Source organism: Phyllostomus discolor, chromosome 6 (genome assembly GCF_004126475.2).
Source record: "Phyllostomus discolor isolate MPI-MPIP mPhyDis1 chromosome 6, mPhyDis1.pri.v3, whole genome shotgun sequence".
Taxonomy (NCBI): Eukaryota; Metazoa; Chordata; class Mammalia; order Chiroptera; family Phyllostomidae; genus Phyllostomus; species Phyllostomus discolor.
Window position 1 is genome coordinate 105247504 of NC_040908.2, and position 24187 is coordinate 105271690.

General features: G+C 37.1%; 1 pseudogene; it reads right to left on the reverse strand.

Annotated features, from left to right (window-relative positions):
- Positions 1–18977: 18977 nt before the first annotated feature.
- LOC114500932 lies at positions 18978–20328 on the reverse strand (annotated as a pseudogene).
- Between the last annotated feature and the right edge of the window lie 3859 nt (positions 20329–24187).

A 24187-nucleotide genomic window follows, 5' to 3' on the forward strand; every position in this document is an offset into this window, starting at 1 on the left:
TCCTCTTTTGAACTACATTGCCACTGTGTGTATAAACTTGGGCTAACCTACTGACCTGTGAGAGACCACATTAAGAAGAACCTAATGACTTTGTCTGACCTAACAGTTAAGCCTAGTGAGTCCTGGCTGGAATTGATTTTATAAGCCCAGATCAGCGGAGCCAAGCCCAGATTGCATTTTCATAGGACTTTGGACTAATTATTCAGTTGTCATTCAAACCATTACATTTTGATACATTTTTTTAATGCGGGAAACCTAACTGATTGTATTTTTATAGTTGGTGTGACCTCAGGTGAGACAGGAACGATTCCCCTGCTTCCCATGTTTACTGCAAATAGTACAGAAGTTATGTTTGTCTAGTAGGGCTGCTATAATAAAGACATCATTGACTGGGTGACTTAAACAACAAACATTTAATTTGCACAGTTCTGGAGGCTGGGGAGTCTAAACTCAAGGCAGGCAGATTTGGCACTTGAGGAGGATCTCCTTCCTGGTTCGGAGACAGCTGTCGTCTTGCAGTATTTTCACATGGCAGAAGGGGAAAGGGACCTCTTTAGGATCTCTCTCTCTTTTGTTTTTATAGCACTATTCCATCCAGGAGAGCTCCATCCCCATGACCTAATCACCTCTCAAAGGCTCCATCTCCAAATACCATCATATTGGAGATTAGTTTTCAACATATGAATTTGGGTGTGAGGCACAAAAATTCATTTCATAGCTGGTGGATGCCTCTAGTTGAGTTTTAGCTTTTACACTCATAAGAGGCTACTTTAGGGCCTGTAATATCTTATGTTTTTGTGTCTTCTCTAAAACTCGGGAAGTGAGATTAGGTATTATGATTTCAATTTATTGTAATTCACTGTTCTTTTTAATCTGCCCTTGAGGGATGACAGCCCATTAAATTTACCTTAGTAGTGATTAACAAATGCTCCAAATAATTCTCAAATCTCTATTTAAATTAAAAGCTGATATTTACAGAATGTAAAACATAACAGTATTTGGTGAGTTCTAAAATTCTGTTCCTTGTTCTTAATCTATGGAAGAAACATCTATATTCAAGGGAGCTACATAATTCAGAGCTGTCTTTCTCCTTACACTCTCTTATCATTCCTATCCAGTCATCGAATCCTATTGTTTTGTTAACAAACTCCCCTTTACATTTAACTACTCCACACTGAATCATTTACAAGCCTGAATCTGGCTTTGCTTCTCATCCACTGAAAACCTCTTTGTGGCTTCCCATGCAAAATCTAATTGGTCTTTGATGTAGACATTTATTTTTTGTCACCATAACATCCATTCTTACGTTTTGCCTTCTGATTATACCCTGAATTTTCCAATCATGAGATTTGGAAGGTAACCTTATGCTTGGCTTGGAGAATGAGTTTGGATTGGCTTAAGCAAATTAGCATGCCCACAAATCCCTGCCACATTGATTAGATCAGGAATGGGCCTGTGTGCCAAGTGAAGACCTGGCCAAAAGGACTCAATTTTATGATTTCAGTTGAGTTTTTAGTGAAGCAGATTCTCTCTTATTCTCCACTAGGCATTAGACAGTAAGCACGTAACCATGAAGTTAGGTCATTAAAAGGAGGTAACCTGTGGAAACAGAGCTCAGAAAAGAGAGAGGGAAAGTGAAAGTGGTCATATCATTTGAACTCCAAATCCAGCTTCATCTTAATCCTATTTACTTTGGACTGTTCCCTCAGGTGAATATTTCTTCCTCCCTCTCTCCTTTTTTTCTCTTCTGTCCCTCCTTCCCTCCCTCCCTCATTCCCTCCATTACTCTCCCTCCCTTCCTCCCTTCCTTCCTTTCTTCTTTCTTTCATCTTTTTCTATTTTTTATTAGGTATTTTGGAGCAGCATCCTAATTTTTTATGGTTTTAAGCCAGCTATTTTCTCCTGTTTTATTGACATCTGTTTTCTTTTTTCATTTCCCCCAAACAGTCGACAGTAAGCAAGTAATATTAAAAATAATCATATAGTTACATTTGTGTAACTAGAATAAGGCTGTGAAGGAAAAGTACAGGATTCCAATAAAGTCTACCATGGAGGAACTTAATCAAGTCTGGTGTCAGTGAAGGCTTCTGGGAGGAGGAGCCCCTTCAGTTGAGAGCTAAAGTCCTGGGGACACTTCCACTGTTTGTCAGCTTTGCTGGAGACAGGGCTTTCCTTCCATGGCCCAGGTCTAGAACTCCAGAGAAGTAATTCAGACAATGTGGACACTGGGTGGGCAGGCAGGGACAGAGCCTGTCAGGGAACACTTTTAGGAAAGGACATGATGCTCAGACATTTAGAAATTCTATTCTTAGTGACAGTTTCTTCTCTCTACTTATCATTTTTTGGAAACACTTTTAAGAGAAATCTCTTGTACTTTCATTTTTTTTTTTAGATTTTATTTGCTGTTTTGGTTTGTAGGAGCAAATATACTTAGTCTTCAAGAACAAGTAGAAGACAGTAGGGTCTTAGGATCTCTCCTTTGTCCAAAAGGGTATTTTTTCCCCCCAATACAGTGTCTCCCTTGTTGGGGAAAATTCTTCACTAACAACTATAAGTGATAGGAGGACTCAGGTCTCAGCAGAACATGCCCTTAAAACACTTGGAAAAGCAGCCTGGTTTATCATGAAGGAAGCATTTTGTTAGCTACTTCCAGAAAACAGCGTTTGCCATTTGGCAGGGAACTGAGAATACGGCTGCACAGACTAACTACTCTAACAAATGACATTGGGTTTAAAATAGAAATTTCAGCAAACTGTACCACTTTTAGCAGATAGCAGTTAGCAGTATCCAGTACTGAATACAAATATGACTTCAGTGGGAGCTTATAAATGTGTTAGATTTGGAGGGCTTCTGAGTAAACCATAGTCTAAATTTAAATGTTCTGGGAACATAGATTGGGCTGTTCTGGGGTGTTTGCCTTAGAGATAGGCGGGTCTCAGTGAATGGCTCCTGTTCTGTCAAGTGAGGCCAAGAACTTTTGCATCCAAATCCATTTGGAAGGTGCCTTTTTCATTTTGGCTTTCAAAGTAGTTTTGTAATTTTTTTCTAGCCATTGAATAAAATAACTCTAGAAGACAAAAAGAAACTCTGGCTATTCCAATTCCTGTCAGTATGAGAGTGTTCAATGCTGAACTTTGTGAGTTTTAAGATAAGAAAAAAATTTCTTTTCCAAGTACTATTTTGATTCCCTGGAGATTTGGACACATTTGGCCTCAATATTTATATATATATATTCTTTCAAGATATGCATGGTCTGCTTAGTGATATATACAGTAACCCATAGGAGTTATTTATTTATATAGTGCCATGCATGAAAGAATTGGTGGTGGGTGAGAAGTCTTTCTTAGAACCACTATGGAATAAAAGAAACTGTCTTTCTTCATGCCACTTATAAAAAGAGACTTACTAATCTGATGAAAAATGCTTGAGCAAAAATAATGTGGGGTGCTTAATGATAGTGGTAGACAAATAGGAAGGACTTTTTATTCTGATTTCCATTCCCAGGTTGGATATTACTAAGTAATAATAAGTAACAAATGCTTTTTCCTCACATTAACCCTTTGAGTAGACACTGTAAAGCCACTTTGCTCTTATTGTATAAATTAGATTAGGGGTTTATTAGCATAAGATGGCTCAAGGGGTTTTCAAATTCCCTAGAGGAATTTTTGTTATCCAAATACATCTTGAAATTCTTTAACTCTTCCAGTGGACTAATATGAGCTAAGTCATTCAGTAGTATTGGGTTTGCCTAAAAAATTTAAATTTGATTATAAAATTCTCATTGTCTTGGGGAAAATTTATATTTTATTGTGGAGCAGGACTTCATCAGAATCAGTAAATCAGGCAAATTTGAGGTCATTGTAACTTAAAGGATTTGTTGAATGAAGTCATCAGAGTCTCACTGGCTGCCTGCTTACTAATTTGGCCTATTAATTCGGCCTATTAATTTGGACTCATTATGGTAGAAGTTTAATATGCCTTTGATGAATATGCAAGTACATAGACAAATTAAAGAATGAATGCAAAAATATAAAGTTAATTCATTAAAAGTATTATAGAAGATTTTGGTATAATTGTTTTGTTATAGGAGCATGAAAAGTGTGATAGAATTTTCTTTTTATATGTGCTTTAAATAATAAATTAGAAAGTTTTATATTTAATATTCATTTCACACTTAAAGTTTGCTGATTATGCAGTAATATTAAAGTATTTGAAAAGGGTTTCTATCTTTTCCTTTCCTGAATAAGCTAACATCTTGCCCACAATTTACTTAATTCATAAACATTTTTATCATCATAAGTAGTACAAAACCTTGCCTTGTTGGCATGGTTATAATCCTTGAAAACATTCTCTTATTTGAAAGGAATGTAACGTAGTTTGGACAGGAATGATTATCCTTTTTAAAAAGACAGGTTAGAGGACACAGGGGAGTACAAAATGTCCCCAAAGGGCCCTGGTTCATTCATCCTGGAACCAAGGCTGGCATCCAGAACCTCTGCGTCCAAGCACCTTGGACACTCACTGTTATTTCTGTCCTAATGCAAGTGCATGCATATTTTTCTGTTAATAGTACCTTTCTTCTTTGGGGAACTATTTCTCCTTAAATCCTTCCATGTGTTCCCATAACCCATGTGACTCAATAACCCTTTTCATCTCTTTCAAACCTGCAGATGGACCATTTGTAGCATTTCACCAGCACAGTGTCAGGTCCAAGGGTAGGTACTCAGCAGAGCTCTTCCCAGTAATGTTTCTAGTCTTGGGTATTGGTCATGGTGGGGCTGTGTCCTTTCCTCTGTAGCGGTGAAAGTGAGGGATTGGGAGCCTACTCTCCCTGACACACGAAGGACGCTACCCTGTAAGAGGATAGGATGCAAGAAGACTATAGTGTAAGACAATTCATGATTTTATTTCCCGTCTTCTTTCCTGCCTCCCTGGAGCACTGTTATCTTCTTCCTTTGGTTTGTGAACACCCCTAGTTTTCTTCCAATAATTTTTTTTCTCAGAGGTATAGCATTTAAAAGCTTGGGCTTCAGTGTTGAATTGTGTCAAACCCAATCTCAAGCTATGACTTACTAGCTTGCTCTGTGGGTATGGATAAAGTATTTTGGTTCTCTGAGCTTCATTTACTTATCTGTCAAAAAATAAAAAGGATAACAATAGTACTTACATGATGGAATGCTCTGAGGATTGAGAGATAATGTATGAGAAATGCTGAAATATAGTAAATTCTCAATAAATGTTATTTGTTATTTTTATAAAATCTTTTTTAAAAGATTTTATTTACTTATTTTTAGAGAAGAAGGAAAGGAGAAAGAGAGGGAGAGAAACATCAATGTGTGGTTGCCTCTCACACGCCTCCACTGAGGACCTGGCCCACAACACAGGCCTGTGCCCAAACTGGGAAATGAACCGGTGACCTTTTGGTTTACAGGCCTGCAGTCTATTGACTGAGCTATACCAACCAGGGTTATTTGTTATTGTTCTTACTATTGTTTAAGGTAGCTTCTGTTGGGTTTTTGCTACTTCCAACCAAAAGAGTCCTGTTTCATCATTCCATTTAGTCAAATATTTGGTATTATTATTGCCTCTCACATAAATGATAGAATCATGACATCTAATTAGTGTCATATTCTGGTACTGCATTTAACTTCCAGTGTTTCCCAAATGGGAATTTTCTCCCAATCAATGAATGGCTATTCTGTGATTCAAATCAAATAGTGGTACTCAAAAAAGGCAAATCTTTTATTTACTAATATTTGATCTAACTGGGCATTAGAATTTAAGAAAAGGTAAGCCTTATACATAATTTATCTGGTAGGCAGGCTTAGCTTCTCTTTTGCAAAATCTCTAAATAATACACTGCATTGGATTTGTATCACATTCAGTAGACACTGTCTCCAGTCAGGACTAATCATAATGATTTCCATGCAGACATTGTGTTTACATGAGTTTTCCCTTCAGGTCCACAGACACATGACATGTGTATCACTGAAAGAGGAGGGGACAGAAATGATGGGAACATAAAACACTGAAGAGAGCTTCACAAAAAGAATGGGACTTCTTTTTGACACACACTGTACAATATTTCCAAAATTTTGGGAATGCTTCTGGTATATTTAACTGTCAAAAGATTTTTTAAAAGTCTGTAGCTCTTTTTTTTTTAATCAGTGACAATACATGTCTGGGCTGACAGTACTCTGCACACCTATAGCTTTAATTACACGTCTGATGTATCTCCAGCAGTCTACTCGCACCATTCCTATTTTTATGCTGGCTCAAAAAATTCTTTAAAAATAATAGTAAAAGATGGCATTTAAAATTCTATTCTGGTTCCTGGAATTAGCTAGTGATTTTATATACCAAAATTTATCAAGACAAAACATTTTCCTTCTTGAAAACAATATCACCTTCTTTCTCTAGCTGTAAATTTGGAACATAGATTAAACAGAGGTTAAAGGACTATGTTGGCCTGGAAGAATTTTGATACAGTTTAGCTGAGCTTTGGAATAGATATTCTAAGTTTTCTCTTAAGAGTTAATATGCAGTAATACAGTATAGAAAATCAGAATAAAGCAACAAGTTAACAACATAGAAAAGAGAGGACTAAATTAATGTAATGTGTTTATAATGGACAACTGTATTGGCTGTACTTGAGGAGATAGGAAGTTGTAAGACTCTGTGTGTGTGTGTGTGTGTGTGTGTGTGTGTGAGAAACTGATTGTTGGGATAGGTGACAAGACCTAGCTTGTCTTGTTTTCAAGTAGCTTTGTTTGTTTTCAAGTAGTTTTGTTTTTTTAAGGAAAAGTAAACTTTGTTTTCTGTATCTAGTAATGTTTATTATCTGTTAGAAAGCTTTTTAATGCAATCTACTTAGGAAAGATAATTTACTAAATTATAAATGCAAGAGACCATTTTTGCCTCTAGGAATCATTAACATATCTGAAATTGCAAAAGCCTATTATGTTTGAAACAAATGTAAAGTTTTTTGGTGAAATTCCAAATTTTTATTATTAGTTTCTCTTTTTTTAATCTAGGAAATAGAGAGCCAAGTAGCCTATGGAGTGACCTCTTATTAGTACAAACCATATTGTGTTACATGTTCTAGTGGGGAATTTGAGGTTTTCCCACAAACTAGTTTGTGACTTTTTGGAAACTATTTACTCTCTTATTTACTGTAATGATCAGTTCCCTTATCTATAAAATGCAGTAATAATCATCCAGTCATAGAATTTTAAAATAAAGATAAATAAGATACTGCCTTTAAGTAATTTGCCCTCATTTTGACATAGAGTAAGTGCTCAATAAAAGAAACTGGAAGTTCACAGAAAGCTTGAATTATATAATTTTTGGGAAAAAATTATCTCACTTTTCCTCAATATGACCTCTCTGAAGTAGCTCCCTTTCTTCAAACAGCAGAAAAATATCAGAACCTGCAACATTTGTTTAGAACATTTAGGAAAATACATCTGTCCAGCCTCCTTTTGTTCCTGTGCTGCTCCCAGAGGAGGCTACTTAATGGTCTTCTTTCCTTTATTCCTGCTTCCGTTTGACTACTCATGCTCAGGGTTAGCTGGAGTCTGCTTTCCTTTCTGAGCACCCAATAACCAGTGTGATTCCAGACATGCTTAACATGGTAAAGCCTTTAAGAGGTCCCAGTGGCTTACAACTAACCAAGTGTGCATTTTAGCAGATGGTTTATATTATCATTTTGGGGTCTGTGTATCAGCCATTGTTACCAGCAGTCTAGTCCTTTTCATTGTATTTCTATTCCTTTTTCCACTGGTAGTTCCAAAAACTTGATAAAAGACTGTATCTAAACTCTTCATGATACAATTCTCGTTAGAATTTAGAACTTAGTTTATTACAGAAACAATGTCAGAAGCAGTTGGTTCTTAGAAGCTTAGAGTCCTTTGAAGGCCTTAGGACTGAATTGAGTTCTGGGTTCTAAGAACTCTTGACCATTTGTGCAAAAAGGGAAGATGTAGAAGGGGAAGGAAATGGCTGCTTCTTTTCTGACATAATTTCAGTCATGGCCCAGATTTTAATAATCAGGTTCAATGTTTCTTAACAGCATTCCACCTCCCACTCTGAGCCTCTCTTCTTGTGGCGCCCTTCCTTCCTAATGCCCACTGCTGTGCCTTCTTTCACTTCTGAACCAATATCTCTTCACTCTACATTACTCCAGGTTTTCCTTCTTGTCTTCTATCCTTCTGTTATAATTCTCATTGCCTCACTTACTTTGTTATTAGAAAGGTGACAGAACAGCAATCCCATAAGCTAATGCACACTACTATCTTTAATAACACTTCCTAGTATCAGGCATGTTTGTAAGCAGTTTCCATAGATTAAGTCCCTTAAAGCCTCACAGACATCTTATAAAGTAAGTCTTGTTATTATTATTGTTTTAAAGGTCAGAAAATAAACACAATGGTGATGTAAAATTTCATGTCTATGTCACATAACTTGCAAGATTGGAACTGGGATTCCAACCTGGTTGCATGACTCCACAGTCAGTGCATTTTAGCCATTGTGTTATCCTGTATTAGAGTGAGTGTCTGATTTTTTATGATGACCACATGTCATTGTAGCCATCCACATGGAGTGTGCATACACATGGAGTGTGCAAGACCAGAGTGAATTCTAACCTAAACTATGGTCTTTGGGTGATTATGATGTATCAGTGTAGGTTCATCAATTAAAGCAAATATTGACAATAGGGGAGGCATATATGGAGGCAGGGAGTATGTGGGAAATCTCTGTATCTTCCCCTCCGTTTTGTTTAAACCCAAAATTGCTCTAAAAATAAAGTTTAAAAAAAAACTGCCATGAAATAAGTATCTCAAATCAAGGTTTTGAAATAAATAATGTGTACAGTATAACAATATTGTTCAGAAACTTGCTTCCTGCTGTGAAAAATGGAAGCCTTGTTTAACTCCAACATTATTAAAATACATAACTAGAACTGAATTTATTATGCGTTAATAATGAGTTTCAGTCCAAATATAAAACCATGGGCACTTCAGAGATGTCCAAACTTTTGGCAACTCTGGGCTGCACTGGAAGAAGAGTTATCTTGGACCACACATTAAATACATGAACACTAATGAAAATGATGAGAAAGAAAGTTTTTAAGTAAATTTATAGCTTTGTGTTAGGCTGTATTCATAGCCATACTGGGCTACATACCAACTGTGGACCATGGGTGGGATACACCAGCTACATGATTTTTTAAATTTAAATATGCTTATAAAACAATGGCTTCAAAAATTGTTCGACAATAAGCAAGTAAACAAATCTAATAATTACAAGTCAGGATAAATTCTAAGAAGGGGCATGTGCTAGATGTGATTGAGAATAATAAATGGAGTACAGTTATTTACATACGGTGGTTTGTAAGGTTTTTGTTAGGAAAGTGGCATTTAAATGCAGCCTATCCTCCAGTAACATGCAGCCTGGTATAGGACACAGACCAGGAAACAATGACACATGATTAATTTTGACAAAAGTTATGCAAATCCACGAGTGTGGTGATGAGAGAACAAAGTGGAGGAAGCAGCTAGCTTTGCTCTGGGAAATCCCTACAGACCTCATAAATATTTGGTATGGGGCACAAAGGACAAATAAGAGTTTTCTCTTATGGGTATGGATTATGTGTTCTCTATATTTCCCTAATGCCAGGGGGCTTATAATGCAGATATATAATAGATGTTTTAGGGGACACTGTTTCCAGACCATCTATACCAGACCTTTGGAGATTGTCTCACTGGGGGGAAACTGTACCAATAACTAGTCAACTGAGAGTGGAGGAGGTAGGAAAACGTTGGGTGGGGGGGGAGTTGGTTCATTTGCTTCAATCTGAAGGATTCTCTTCAGAGGTGAAGCTTCATCTAGTTTCAGAGCTATCTGCAGATTCTATGATCAGCTAAGACCTTAGTTGTGACTTCAATGCAATTCAGCTTCTCCCTCTTTCCAAACCTGTTTCCTTTACTCTCCTGTAGGTGTTGATCTTCAATACACTCTTGCACACAAATATCTATCACAGAGCTTGCTTCCAGGGAAATTGACCGGCAGCCAATCCTCAATAAATACGTATTGATTGGTTGCTTGACTGAGATTTATTTTGGAATAAAGGGAGCAGTAAAGCATACATTAATAATTACTACTGACTGCTACAAACATTAGAGGTAGCACTGTTAAGCCTGAATTCCATATGCCTCGGTAACATCCCTTTGTGCAGTGTGCTCTGTTGCATATATTTATTACTCTTTTGGGAAAAGTTAGCCTCCCCCCATTACTTGTGATGTTGATGTTTAAGCATAATTAAAGCAAATAATCACCCCAAACCCTTGAGGAGAGTTTCAGAAGCAGCAAATGACTTTTCTCTGATGGACAATTTGGTTTTATGCATTATGAATAATTTCCATAATGCTGCTGATGCATAAGTGAAATCTACACTAAAGGGGCCATCTTTGGCCTCAAGGCGAACTCCAAACTACCAAAATCCAAGGAAGGAGAATCATATAATTGTAATTAGAAACAGGCACAGATAAACATTAGTAATTGCTTACTATTCTTCTAAGTGTAAAATTTTCTGGAGGCAGTCTTCCTTGTCATGATTTGAGGTTGTGAAATATTTTGAGCTTGTGACTGAGGAACTCCAGTTTTTAAATTATTGCTATCCCATTGCAACTTTTGATTTCGGAAGTCTTGCACTTACTGGAAATGTGAGTGCTGATGTTTCTGATTACATAATTAGATAGCCCTCCCCAAGAACTGTTATTCCATTTCTTGTCCAGGTTTCTGGAGATTTTGAGAGAAGATGTCTGGCCTCCTCCAGTGTGTCTGTCAGACCCTGTTGATTGTTATTCAGTGTGAGACTGATATGACTGATAAAATAAATGAATAGAATAAACAGCAGAATTAGTTTTTAATTTCCCTTTTCCCTTGATTGCTCACAGTGTGTGTTTGCAAAAGCATGAAATCATGGGACCTCTTTCATGTCAGAAATGCCAAGAGCTTGTTTGGTTTGCAGTGTTAAAAAAGATGATTTTTGAGGCCCATTATAGTGAAGGCAATATGAAAGGGAAGCATTTTAAAAGGGGAAATGAAAACAAAATGGTTTCAGCTTTGCTTGTCTTAAGCTATCTCCTCTATAGTCCTCTTACATTTTTCTCTAAAGATAAATAAGATTTTAATTTTACAAAGTCTTAGTTTTCTTCTTCTTCATCTTCTTTCCCCCATCCTCCTCTCCCTCCTCCTCTTCTTCCTCATTTTCCTCTTCCCCCTCATCTTCTTTTTCCTTCCCTTCATATTCCTTCTCTATCTACTCCTCCTCTTCTTCCTCTTTTTGGTGGTATTTTGGAACTATTAGTTAGTCTGGGTTAGTGATCAGGGGGATTGTGGAAACGTACTTGCAGGGAATATACCACTGGCTTTTTTTCCTGGTCCATAGTCAGCTCAACTCATCCCTAATATGTTAAAGATGAGACCAGCTTGGACACTGCTAGAAAAATGTCCTGGGGTTTTGATTTAGTCTTTTCAAGAGCCTTGGGAAAGTTACTTAGTTACTAATTAATCAGTCATTATTTATTTGGCATCATCAAGCTTTTAGGCCTTTTGGTATGCCCTGAGAATAAAATGGTGAACAAAATAGTATGACACTTCCTTTCTGGAAATTGTCTAGAGAACACAGAGAATGAGGAGTAGATTAGCTAAGGCGATAATGGCAGGAGAGGCAGGATTTGGGGCCTATGGTAGTTACAAGATATGTTAAGGAACTTTGTCAAAAGGATAAACAATACTACTGAGATGGCAAGAAGTAGTGGGAGTGAGAGCACAAGAAAGTGATTGGACTTAGGTAGAAGGAGTGACTCTCCTCTGTGTAAGAGAAATAAGTAGGAGAGAAATGGTGAAGATATTGCACGTCTATATGTTTGGTAGTTAGATGTATAGAAATTTGAACACTTACCCATTTAAATCACTTCTCTCTGTGGGCTGAGAGAGAGAGCAAGAGAGAAAGGAAAAGGGAAGCAATTGTGTGAATTTAGAGATAAGGGTACTTGTTGAAGAGAAGAACTGAGATATTCAGAGGTTTGAGAAGAATTGAGGAGATCTGAAATAGTTCTTGTAGATAGTGGGTGAAAAATTGCCTAGAGATTCACAGTAGAATTATTTAGCAGTTTTGAAGACCTACTAAGGTTATTTACCATAAGTTTAAAGCAGTTTTAATCTATTAAGCAATTTTCTGAAAACTATGTTTGACTTTCTAAGTACAAGAATGAAGAAAATAGTTTTAAATTGGAGTGGGGTTTTTCTAGATGGATTTGATTTAAAAATAGAGGGGGAAGAAAAAGAGATTAAGAAAGCTTTAAAATGAAGGCTGCAAGTTCTAAACTTGTAATAAAAGTAATTGAAGGCAGGAGGAGAGTAAAATTTGTAGGTGAAAGTGTGAATGAAATGAGGTGCTAATGTGTTCCACATGACTTTGGACAAAGTAGGACAGGAGACCATGGTCAGAAAGAAGCATGCTTGAATTAGTGGTTATGGGGCAGAGATATTTGGATAATAGAAAGAACCAATTATTACTGTGTGACTGAAGGGGCTGTGGTGAATAGAGGAGAAGGCTTTTGGGTGTGATAAAGCCCACAAACTGAAAAGTGTGGGTGAATATTATAATCAACCAAGATAACTGCAGGGACCAGTTAGTGCAGACTCTAAGTCAGGTTCCAAGACCTTTATTAATGAGGCAGAGTGGCATGGAGGCAACTCCTTTGCAGTAATAATAGATCAATTATAATAATAAAAAGGATGCTAATAATGATTAAGATCAACTGATAACTTTTTCTCTGCCAAAAGTTAGGTTTATTGCTTTATATGCATTATCTCCATTAACATTTACAATAAACTGAGGACATTATTATCCCCATGTTAGAGCTGAGGAAGCTGAAATCATAGGGAATGTTAGATTGAAATGAGAGTCTGACTGACTAGGGAATTCACAATTATAACCATTATTTTATACTACCTATTCAACAAAATATTACAAAAATTAATTATGCTACATAAATTTGGAAAATGTATGTGATTGTTAAACTATAGAATAAATACAAATGTAAAAATGCAAGGGATTGTTAATACCATGATTACTTTTTTTCCTTTTCCAAGGTAATTTCTCATTACCTGAATGCTCCAGGGATTAAACCCATGGTTAAGTGAACAAAATCTGGCTGATTTGCCTACAGCTAGAACATGGGCTTTGGTCAAAACAAGTAGAGATACTTGAATCCATAGAGTCATTGAAAATGTCTCTTACATACATCCCAATGGTGTGCTCACAGGCTTAATTAATATGCTAGACCTTCTCTTATGGTGCCATAGAGCTGATGATGAGGAAAAGACCCTGAGTTCCAGAGAACATCTTCTCCCATTTAATCAACCTAGCCTGAATGACAAATGTAATCCCATGAAAAACTGAAAAATAATGAAATGCACACTATGCTTACCAGCTATAGGTAGAACTGCAGTGCAGATATAAAAGATTAGGGTGGGAAAAGGTCAAGGAAGACTTCACAGATGAGATGGATTTTAAACTGGACCTCGAGCAGTGAGAAGGATTTGAGTAAGACCTGGGAAGCACAAAGGGCTTTTATGGTAGCCAGTGGGATGGTACTGTGTCCTCTGTTAGGAGACATCTTTATTATATTCTTACTGATCCATACCTGAAATGAGACTTTAACAACTTTCTACAGAATATTCTAGATGGCCCTACACTTCAGTATAGGTGCAATAAATAAGTGAAAGGATGCATTTTTAAGTAGTATTGGAACTAAGTAGAACTTGTATCTGCAGTGGTATCCTTAATTTAAAATAGTATATGATAATGATGTGTACAGTTTTGAGTTGAAGCAATTTTTGTATCTAGACCCTTTGAAATGATTGGTTTCAGGAGAGATGAGAGAGAAAACTGAAGAGTGGACTAAAAACAGGGGAGTGCATTCTTACCTAGGGTTTTCCTCATTTCTAGAAGAGTTTAGCAGGTCCTAACCTCTCTGGGTCTCAGTTTCTTCATCAACAAAATGAAAGATTATTTCTGGACACAAAAATCCATGGTTTTGATTCTATGTTAGAGCATCTATGAGCACCCTTTATATCTGGAATAGTGCACAAAGCCTTCCTGACAGAGATAAATAAATGAATGAAAAAATCCAACCGCCCCCCCCCGCAAATTTATTTGTAAAAAGTGTGTACTTATTCTTACACGTTTAAATTTCAGTCATCTTCAAAGTACTCTCCATTTGATGCAGTACACCTATTGAGCCATTTTTTCTACTGCTTAAACAGTTTTTTGAACCCATCAATTTTGATACTTTTTAGTGCTTCTGCCATTTTTTTGGTTCACCTCTTTCACGTTGGCAAAATGTTTCCTTTTGAGGGCTTTATTCATCGGGGGAAACAAAAGAAGTTGCTCAGGGTGAGATCAGGTGAATAGGGAGGGTGGGGCATGGGTGTCACGCCATTTCTGGTCAAAAACTGCTGAGCACTCAGGACAGTGTGGGAAGGCAAGCTAGTAAATCAGCCATCATGGAATGGGCAAACATATTGAAAGAGTCTTCAAAAAAATTCACTGAAGCTGAACACAGCCTCTTACAATAATGACAGCTGGTAAACTGATACAGACGGGTTCCTAGAACACTCACCTAGCAGGGAAAACACCCACTTATACAAGGGGCTCGCCCTCCAGAAGATAATTCTGTCTTTTTTGGTGTCCCACCATGTATATATTCCCAATGAATAATCACTCTTATTTGAGTTAGTGTCTTGACTCAGGTAAATTCGTCCCTTGATTGACTTTCTGTACAGAAAAGAGGTGTTCACCGTGACATAGTTTTTCTCTTTATTGAAATGTCTCTTTCATGAATGTAGAGCATGGCCATCAGATAATGCATGTTTGCAGCTTTATGTTGACAATTATCCAAGTAGTTCCATTATGTTGTTCATATTTCAGGGGTTCATACATTTTCATTCATTTCATTCTACTCTTGGCAAATCAGGAGATGGCCTTTCAACTTGGAATGTTGGCAGAAAGCCACATGGTGCTCTTTCTCTCTCTCTGTCTCTTTGTCTCTGTTCCTCTCTCTGTTTTACATACACACACACCCCTTACTTAGCAAATGAAAAACAGCAAAGACATGATATATATATATATATATATATATATAATATAGCATCACAAAGAATCTAAATTAAAATAAAACTTGCTAGGCCCTTATTTCTGAAGTTTTCATAATAATGGACACAAATTAATACATTTGAAAGACTCAGATTTCAGCATTCAAAGGCCTCATTCTCTGGTTACTATTTCATTAGTATTTGAAGCATAAAAACTAAAAAAGTGTTTCTTTCCCCTTGGAAACAGACACATGACTCCCATTAACTCAAGAAGGAGGAATTATACATGAGAATGAACACAGACAAATGAGTATGTGTGTTCAGTTGCTAGATTAACCCGATAGCCTATGATAGATCTTTGAGAGCCTTTATAGTCTATGAGATCAATAATCCATTATAGCTCACACTGGTGACTAAATGACTTCAGGGATTGGTAATGGCATCTGAAATCTTTTACCTTTAAACCATGGCTTATAATAAATCCTAAATTCCCCTCAGGCATCACCACCTGGCAGCAATAAAGGTGTCTTTGATTATGCACCTTGAGGAGGGCATGGCAAATAATGGGCACTCAATACATAATCACTGAACAAAGAGAAAATATATTATTTCCTCCATATTCAGATCTCTTTTTATTCTCACCTTTTCCTGGGCTTGGTATATTCCTTTGGGTTCTGCCTGATGCCTGGTTATCCTTTCTCATCTCTAGTCCAATTCTTGTTACCCCTGCTTCTCTTCTTCTCTTCCCTTAATCACAGTGTTCCTTCTGCCAAATCACAATACCTTTTGTCATTGGACTTGCTAATCAATGACTTTTTTGAGAAGGGTAGTGTGAAGAACTTGAATCAGTATACTCTATGGAAGCAGGACATTGATAGTGGCTGTTAGCCTTTAGAATGAGCTTTTCTAAAGTAAGGGGCAGAGGAGAGAAAGGACTAGTGCTCCCCGTGTCTGGCATAAAATCTGGCACATACCAGATGTTCAAATAAGCTTTGACAAATATGTAAATGAATAGAAATAAGAATAATGAAGCTAATATGTTTAGAACATCTGTATATGTTATGATATTAAGTTGTATTTACATTTCTCATTAAGTTCTCACAAGAATGCTAAAATAGTGCACCTCATCTCCATGCTTAAAGATAACAAAACTCTGACATACGTTTGAGAACTTATCCAGACCACATATCTCACGTATTTCTGAACCAGAGTTTTATTCTAGGTCAGTCTGACACAATTTTACTTTGCTGCTCTGTTGTTCTGGATTTTTATTCCTCCCCTCATTTTTATGTTCTGACCTTGGAACATTGATTACCCTGGCAGCAAGAAGTGGTTTCTGAGCCTTTGTTGTACTTTCATAGTGTTTATGACATCAGACCCAATTTATGCCAAGTCATAATGGCGATGGCTAATATGTTTAGCGATACCACATTCCTTAGCTTACTTTTATACACTTTAACATGCATGATATAATTTGACCATTCTAACAAGCCTGTGAAGAGTAAAGCCTGCATTTATTATAATCAACCTCCTCACAGTTCAGATGATGAAACTGAGATCCACAACAATAACAAGTCATAATTACCCAAATTCATAATTTACATCAGGGCCTGCTCTTGAGGTTGTATATTCTATATATCTGAACAAATATATAGTGACATGTGTTTATCATAAAAACATTTTACAGAGTATTTTCAGTGCCCTAAAAATCCTCTGTGCTATTTATTTATCCCTCATTCCCACAGCCCCTGACAACCAATGATTTTTTTTCACTATCTCAATAGTTCTGCTTTCTCCAGAATATTATATACTTGGGATCATACAGCATAAAACCATTTTAGATTGGCTTCTTTCATTTAATAATACATATTTAAGGTAATTCCCTGTCTTTTTATGGCTTGATAGGTCTTTTATGTGGTGCTGAATAATATTTTATTTTCTGAATGTATCACAGTTAATTTATCCAATCACTTACTGAGGGTGATTGCTTGGTGAAACTTGGTTGCTTCCAAATTTTGGCAATTATGAATAAAACTGTTATAAGCATATTTGTGCTGCTTTTGACTAGACATAAATTTTCAACTCCTATGGGTAAATACCAGGGAGCCTGATTCCTGTATCTTATGGTAAAAGTATATTTAATTTTGCAAGGAATAGTCAGAGTGTTTTCCAAAATGACTACCATTTTTCATTTCCATCAACAATGTATGAGAGTTCTCTTTGCTCTACATTCTTTCCAGCATTTGGTGTTGTCAGTGTTCTAGATTTTGACCATTCAAATAGGTGTGTAGTAGTCAGGGAAGCTTAGTTTCTTTTGTGAAATGACAGAGCTAATAAGTGGCCTTCTATCACTAATTCTTGTGCTCACTTTATTATACCAGACTCCCACAGGTTGGTCATAGTCACTGGCAGTATTATATTTCTGAACATTTGCTACTTATTGGCATCCTTTCTTTCTTTTCTTACTTCTATAATAGAGAACTTGAAATAATTTCTAATTATATTGCTTGGGGGAAAAAAAAACTAAAATAGGTCATCACAGGACTTTAAATATGGCTTAGGTAATGCTATAAAACCTGTGATTAATTTAAAGAAATGTAACCCTTCTGAAACTTGGTTTCTTCATTTGTTCAATTTAAAAAATAGTATGTGTTCTACCATACAGGGGTGAAGATAGAAGGAGGTAAAATGTGAATATGCCTTCAGTTACTGAAATCACCATGTCAGTGTAAATATTGCCATTATTTCGAAAGCACAAGAATCACCCAGTGAAATGGTGCTTTAGGGGGTCACATAGTATCAAGTATTTGTTAAAATCCAGATTTCCTCTTCTTCCAGGCAAGGTCAGCTTGTCCGAGGCCCAAGCTACTGATGACTCCCACTGCCCAAGGTTTTTAAGTATAAGAAACATATCTCCTTCATGCTTCCTGTGTCCTGCACTGTGTCTTATGTATAGAGAGGACAGGTAAATGTGTGTGGAATCAAAGGAATTTGATTCCCTGGAGACCAGTTGTATTTCAGCAAAAATAAAACAAATGTTTCTCATCCGGATTCTAATCCAGGTAATGGGTGATATAATAAAAAACAGGAGTGGGGAGTTCTATGGAATAGAAATGGAGAAAAACATACAAAAGGAAGTACTTTTGCCCTCCTTGTTAACATTTCCATGTTCAATATGAATCACTTATGAAGAAATTGTGGACCTAGTGCACACTTTTCCTACCAAGGCATCTTTTATACAATCTCTAAATCAGCCCTATGATCCTAGAAAGTACAGTTTTGTCACAGAGGTAAGTAAGATATGGTCGCAGGGAACCATGAAAAATAAAACCGAGATAAATAAAAATTATTGTTTATGTTCACTGCTGCTAAATACTGTATGAGGTCTTACACATGTACATACATGTATGTATACATAGCCACAATTTCGAAGGTAATCATAATAGTGGCCCTAGACGATATTGCAATTAACCCAATTACACAGATGTGAAAAGAGTAGAAGAGGGTAAGTGATTTGTCCATAATAATACAACTAGGATATGGAAAACCTGAGATTCATGTTTAAGTCTAGCTAAGACCAACTATGCAAGTTATGTTGCGGTGAATGTGTCAAATTTTGTGTTTCTGGTTAAAGTAACCACAATGGCACATGGCCTGGATGGGCCATTAATAACTGCTTTTAACTTTAGTTCTTTAGGGAAGTTTTTCCCTAAAGAAATAATGTATTTTGAATAGGCTACTGAGAACATTTGTATCATGAGACAAGGTCATGAAATCATTTTTTAGGAGATAGGAAAATTGCCTTTTTTTTTTTGCCTTTGACTTGTTTTTTTATTCAAAACTAGCTGTCCACAGTGATTTTGACCTTTATGGAATAAACAAATTTAAGTTTATGCTGTAGGCATCTTTTCTTCTGTGGCAGTTTTCTTTTCTGTAGGCTTCTTTTCAGTGGCTGGTTTGTTGGTAGCTGTAACCCTTTTTTCTCACCAAAGCCTTCTTCTGCTTCTTAACACCAATAGCCTTCTTTCCTTTTTTCCCTACTACAGACTTCTTGCCTGGAATCCCCTTCTCATCTGATTTGGCTTCTAGTGCCACTGCTGCTCTATCCATCCAGAGCTTGTGATTCTTGGCCTGGAGAAGATTGGTGTTCCGGTACATGGTCTTTGCATATGGGTTTAGCTTTAACATGATTCTCAGGTTTTTCAGTGGATTCTTCTTCAGGACTCTGTGATGAATCTTCTTTCATGGTGCTCAGGGGGCTCTTTGGATCTCTGGGTTTTTCAATATTTTGCCAAGGTCTGTATTGAGCATCTTGTGCACGGGAAGGTTGTAGTCACTCTTGAGGGAGGCAGCTCTACGCCAAGTGCCAGACAGATCATCTGATTTGTGGAAAGCACTGTCAGTCCTGATGCAGAAAGGGCCCATGTGCCCATCAGGAGCCGGTTTCAAAATGCTTAGCTTGCTTACATTAAGCAGAGTAATTCCAGGAATGTTTCCAAAGTCTTTGAAGATACTGATGTCCTCATTATAGATGATACAGCTCCCCTATACTGGATACAACAACATTTTTTCATTTTGCCCTTGCCAGCCCTCATTCTCTGAGAGGTATAAACAGTTTTGACATCATTCCAGGCCTTAAGCTTCTTAAGAATCAAAAAAGCCTCCTTGGTTTTCTTGGAGCTTTCAGCTTTATCTTCAACTACAAAAGGAAATTCAGGAATGACCTCAGTACGACGACCTGTGGACATGACCAGTGCTGGTATGACCAAGGCAGCCAGGGCAGAGCAGATGGCATATTGCTTCTGTGTTGTGTTCACTCTGTGGTGCCAACAGCACCAGATTTTGGTTGGTGCAAATATGCAGTCCTCACAACACATATTTCCAAAAGCACCCTGGCCAGAATGGTGAGTCCCATCACCTTGAACTCTGGGAATTCAAGCCACAGCTCTGCCAGTACCCCAAGACTCAGACTGGTTTGATGTCCTGCCAATTCACTGACAGCATAGGGTTGTCTATTGTTTCTGCGCAAGCTGGAATGAACAGAGTTCACAATATCTGGCTGAGTGGGAGCCTGAACAAACACAGCAGGCAAAGTGCCATTTTGCCAGATGATTCCTCCTTTTCAGAGTACGCTGATATCAGTGGATGAGTACACGCCATGGCATGGAGAAGAGAGGCCACAATCCTCAGCCCAGTGGCTCCCACAGGGAAAAAAGCAAATTACCATATTTTCTAAGCATTTTCAAACTTAAGATACTTTCTCTGAATTTATATCATTTGATTTTTGTCCTCCTTTCTTTTTTAGCATACATTCATCTAATTATCAAAATTAAGTATTACTATGTACCAGCCAGCAATATCCAGTGCTAAGAAAACAGTAGTGAACAAAACATAAAGATTACTGCCCTGGTTACCAGAGAGAGACCCCCATCGTGGAGATACGTAAGTGCTGGAAGTGATTGGCTAGCCCTGGGAGATAAGAAAAGCCAAGTCTACTTTTCTGATTCTTCACTTATAAGACACTACCTTAAGGAAGGCAGTAGTGGAGAATGACACATCTTCTTACCCTTAAGGCCATTGAAAGCAAAATGGAAGAAAAACTTATAGACTTCTAGGAAGGGATGGAAAACCCTCCATTTCTCCTTGCCCCAGGAATTAGACAGACATCCACTGATTCTAGGGAAACTAGAGTAAAAAAACATACATCTGCGCATGAAAGAGCAGCATTGAATGTCTTGAGCTCGGGATCTTATAACTGTAAAAAGCTGAGATCTTCTTCTAGGTGAAAGAGAGGAGAGTTTGGCTGACATAGGAATTGAATGGCAGGAAAGATGACACACTTAACTCTGAATCACAGGTGCACAAGCCTAGTCTAAGATTGATCCTGAATCAAGAAAACTAAGTAATGTCCCCTGCTCCTACCATGAGCCTATTGCTAGTAAATAAGTAACAACAATTTACAACTAGGGAAGGGATAGGAAGAGAAACCCTTTCTGTAGTGTCAGGACTGCTGAAAGTTGAGAATGGAGCTGGAAGACTAAAAAAGTCTTTCCCATCAATGGAGGAATTTGAAGTTGGGGATGCATTGAAAGTAATGATAGTAATAATAATACCCAAACATAACTCATTCCAAATATAAATTGCCTGACAAGAGAAAAAGCATGGCCTTTTTCCAGCCTAAATACTATTAATTCAATCTCTAGTATTCTTCTACACATAGTGACTGGCATTCAGCCAGATGCATAAGATACACAAAGTATCAAGAGAAAAATGATGCTCATGAAAATTTAGCAAATTGAATCTAACAGTAAGTAAAATGAATATTCAGGTTGTCTAAATGATTCTTATCAAAGAAATTTAAGGTTGATTTAACAGTCAAAAAACCAAACTTTCAGTCACCATATTAAAAGAGTCCAAAATAAAAAAAAAAATGATTATCTCAACAGGCACAGAAAAAGCATTTAAAAATGCAGTCATGATAAACTCTCAGCCAGTAAAGAGTATCTATGAAAAAACTTCAGATGATATACCTATTGGTAAAAGATTGACTGATTATTCCCCTACTATCAAGAACAATGCAAGGTTAGTTGCTCTCACCATATCCATTCAGTGTTGTACTGGAAATGATAGGAGGTGGAGATGGTAAGATAAGAAAAAGGAAAATTCATAGACTGGAAAGGAAAATTAACATCCTTATTTATTCAATGATGATATAATCACATATGTTCAAAATATTTTTTAAGAAAATCTATAAAACAGCTAGTAGAACAAGTGAAATTCAATAGTAACTGTTGACCAAGTGTCTCAGACTTCCAATGTAACTACTCCTGTTGCATTGCCATTTCTCCTAAGAGCACACCTTGACCTCACATGGAGTTCCATCTGAGCAGTAGTCAAAGGAAGGAAAATATTCATGCAGGTGGTCCTGTATGACATATGAGCATTGTTTGAAAGTGGGCTGCTGCAGCATAGTTGCATCATGGGGGGTTCTATAAAAGAGTGGGAAAAGAAAATCCTCCTAGTGGCCAGAACTTTAAGGAGTGCATTTGGTTGTTTCCTTCTCCTGGAAGAAGAGGTGACCAGAGATAAAGGCATGCATAAATTCATGGTTCCTAATGCTTTGGCTGATAGTGATGCAGTAGAACAGAACGTGATTGAAAAATTGATGACAGGATGCTGGAGGAAATGAGCATAAACTGTGAGAATATGTGTGTCTCAATATAAATGCTCATCAAAGGGCATCCATTGCAAAGAGTAATTATGTGAGTCAGATGGCCTATTTTGTCCATGTTAGTAAGCCCCCTTCCCCAACCATCTCTATGTTTCCTCAATGGTTCATGAGCAGAGGAACTTCTCAATTATCTGTTGAACAACATTTATTATGTGATATGACTATGACAGCAGCAAGAGAAGTTATGTGTGAGATGAACAACACATGGGCTGATCTGTCTATTGCCATGGGTGATTATCCAGTCTGCCAACAGCAGAGACCAGTGCTGCACTCTTACTGGGATTTTATGGTGAGGACCATAAAACCACATAGTGACAGGATGATGACACAAGATGCCTTTTATCATAGAAGAAGCATCTACTTGTCCTCATTAAGTAGCTCTTTACTCAGAAAATTGGTTTTCCTTTGCAAGCATGTTTTTGTCAGCATCAACCTCCATATTTTATACATTATGTCACAGTATTCCAAGTAGCATTAATATAACAGCTGCAGAGAGATATTAGACTCATGCTCCCAGGATTAACACATCTTACATGTACCCTCTTACTCTTAAGCACCTTTTAATGATGTAGTTACAGCTCAGGTAGTATGACAACACCTTGCAGAGCTCTGGTTTTATCCTAAAATGCTGCTTATAATCAATGACCTATATATAAAACCATTTCTCCCAACACCAAAATATAAGCATCTAGAAATAAAGAGGTAGAAGTGAGAGTAGCTACTATTACTCCTAATGGATCCACTTGCAAAAGTTTATTTTTGTCTTTACGGGAGTTAAAGCTATATTAAGAGAAGCCATTATCTCTTGGAGGAAATATAAGCAGATTTGGAAGCAGCTTCATGAGATTTTCATCTGGCTTGCCAGGATCCTATCTATCACTGGAACCACTGAAACCATTTGTGGTTGCTTCCTGGTGACATTTCTTGACATTTGTAATGACTTTCTAGACAGTTTTTGAGAATTCCCTATTCAGTGTGGCAGGAATCTAGGATCTTTGGTGGCTATTCTTCTGACCTTTGTTCCCAGCCATTTCAATGTCTGTATAAGCCTATAATTCCATTTTGAACCCTTCCTACTTGGAATACTTAGAGTGACTTCTGTTTTCTGGCTGAATTGTAACTCACGCAGAGTTTTAACAATTTAGATATGTTCCCAGGGAGAGGAAACAATTCACCAAAGGGGGGGGGGTCCACATTAAGAGATTGAAAATTGTACATGTAATGAATTAGGGAAAGTAAGGAAAGATGTGTAGGTAGCCACAAGAAGCCTAGTCCACTGGAATGAAGCCTTAAAAAATTCTTATGAATATAGGAAAGTCTTTACTTATATGAATATCAATAGTAAATCCTTCCTGTACAGAGCTATTTAGTTCACAAAACATTTCACATACATTATCCTTCTTGGATTTGAGAAATCTCATCCTGAAGAGGTAAAATGTATATACTCTTTCTCACTTAAGTCTCCCCAAATATCCTTAACTGTACACAGTAGCAACCCTGTGAGTGGCAAGGCAGGAACTATTATATGCCCTTCGTACATGATGAAACTGAGGCTGTTAACCATTAGGTTTATTTCATTCGCATATTTGCTGAGCAAAAGTGGACTGGCCATTTACTTTGTGTCAGGAGTTGTATTAGATACCAGGGATAAAGGAATAAACAAGACAAACATCTCTATGACCTCATGTTTCTGATTTAGTGAGGAACACAGACATTAAATAATTGTTTTTAGTATAATAAATGCCTTTTGGAAAGGGAGAGCAGAGGATGCTATGGAGATTTCAACTG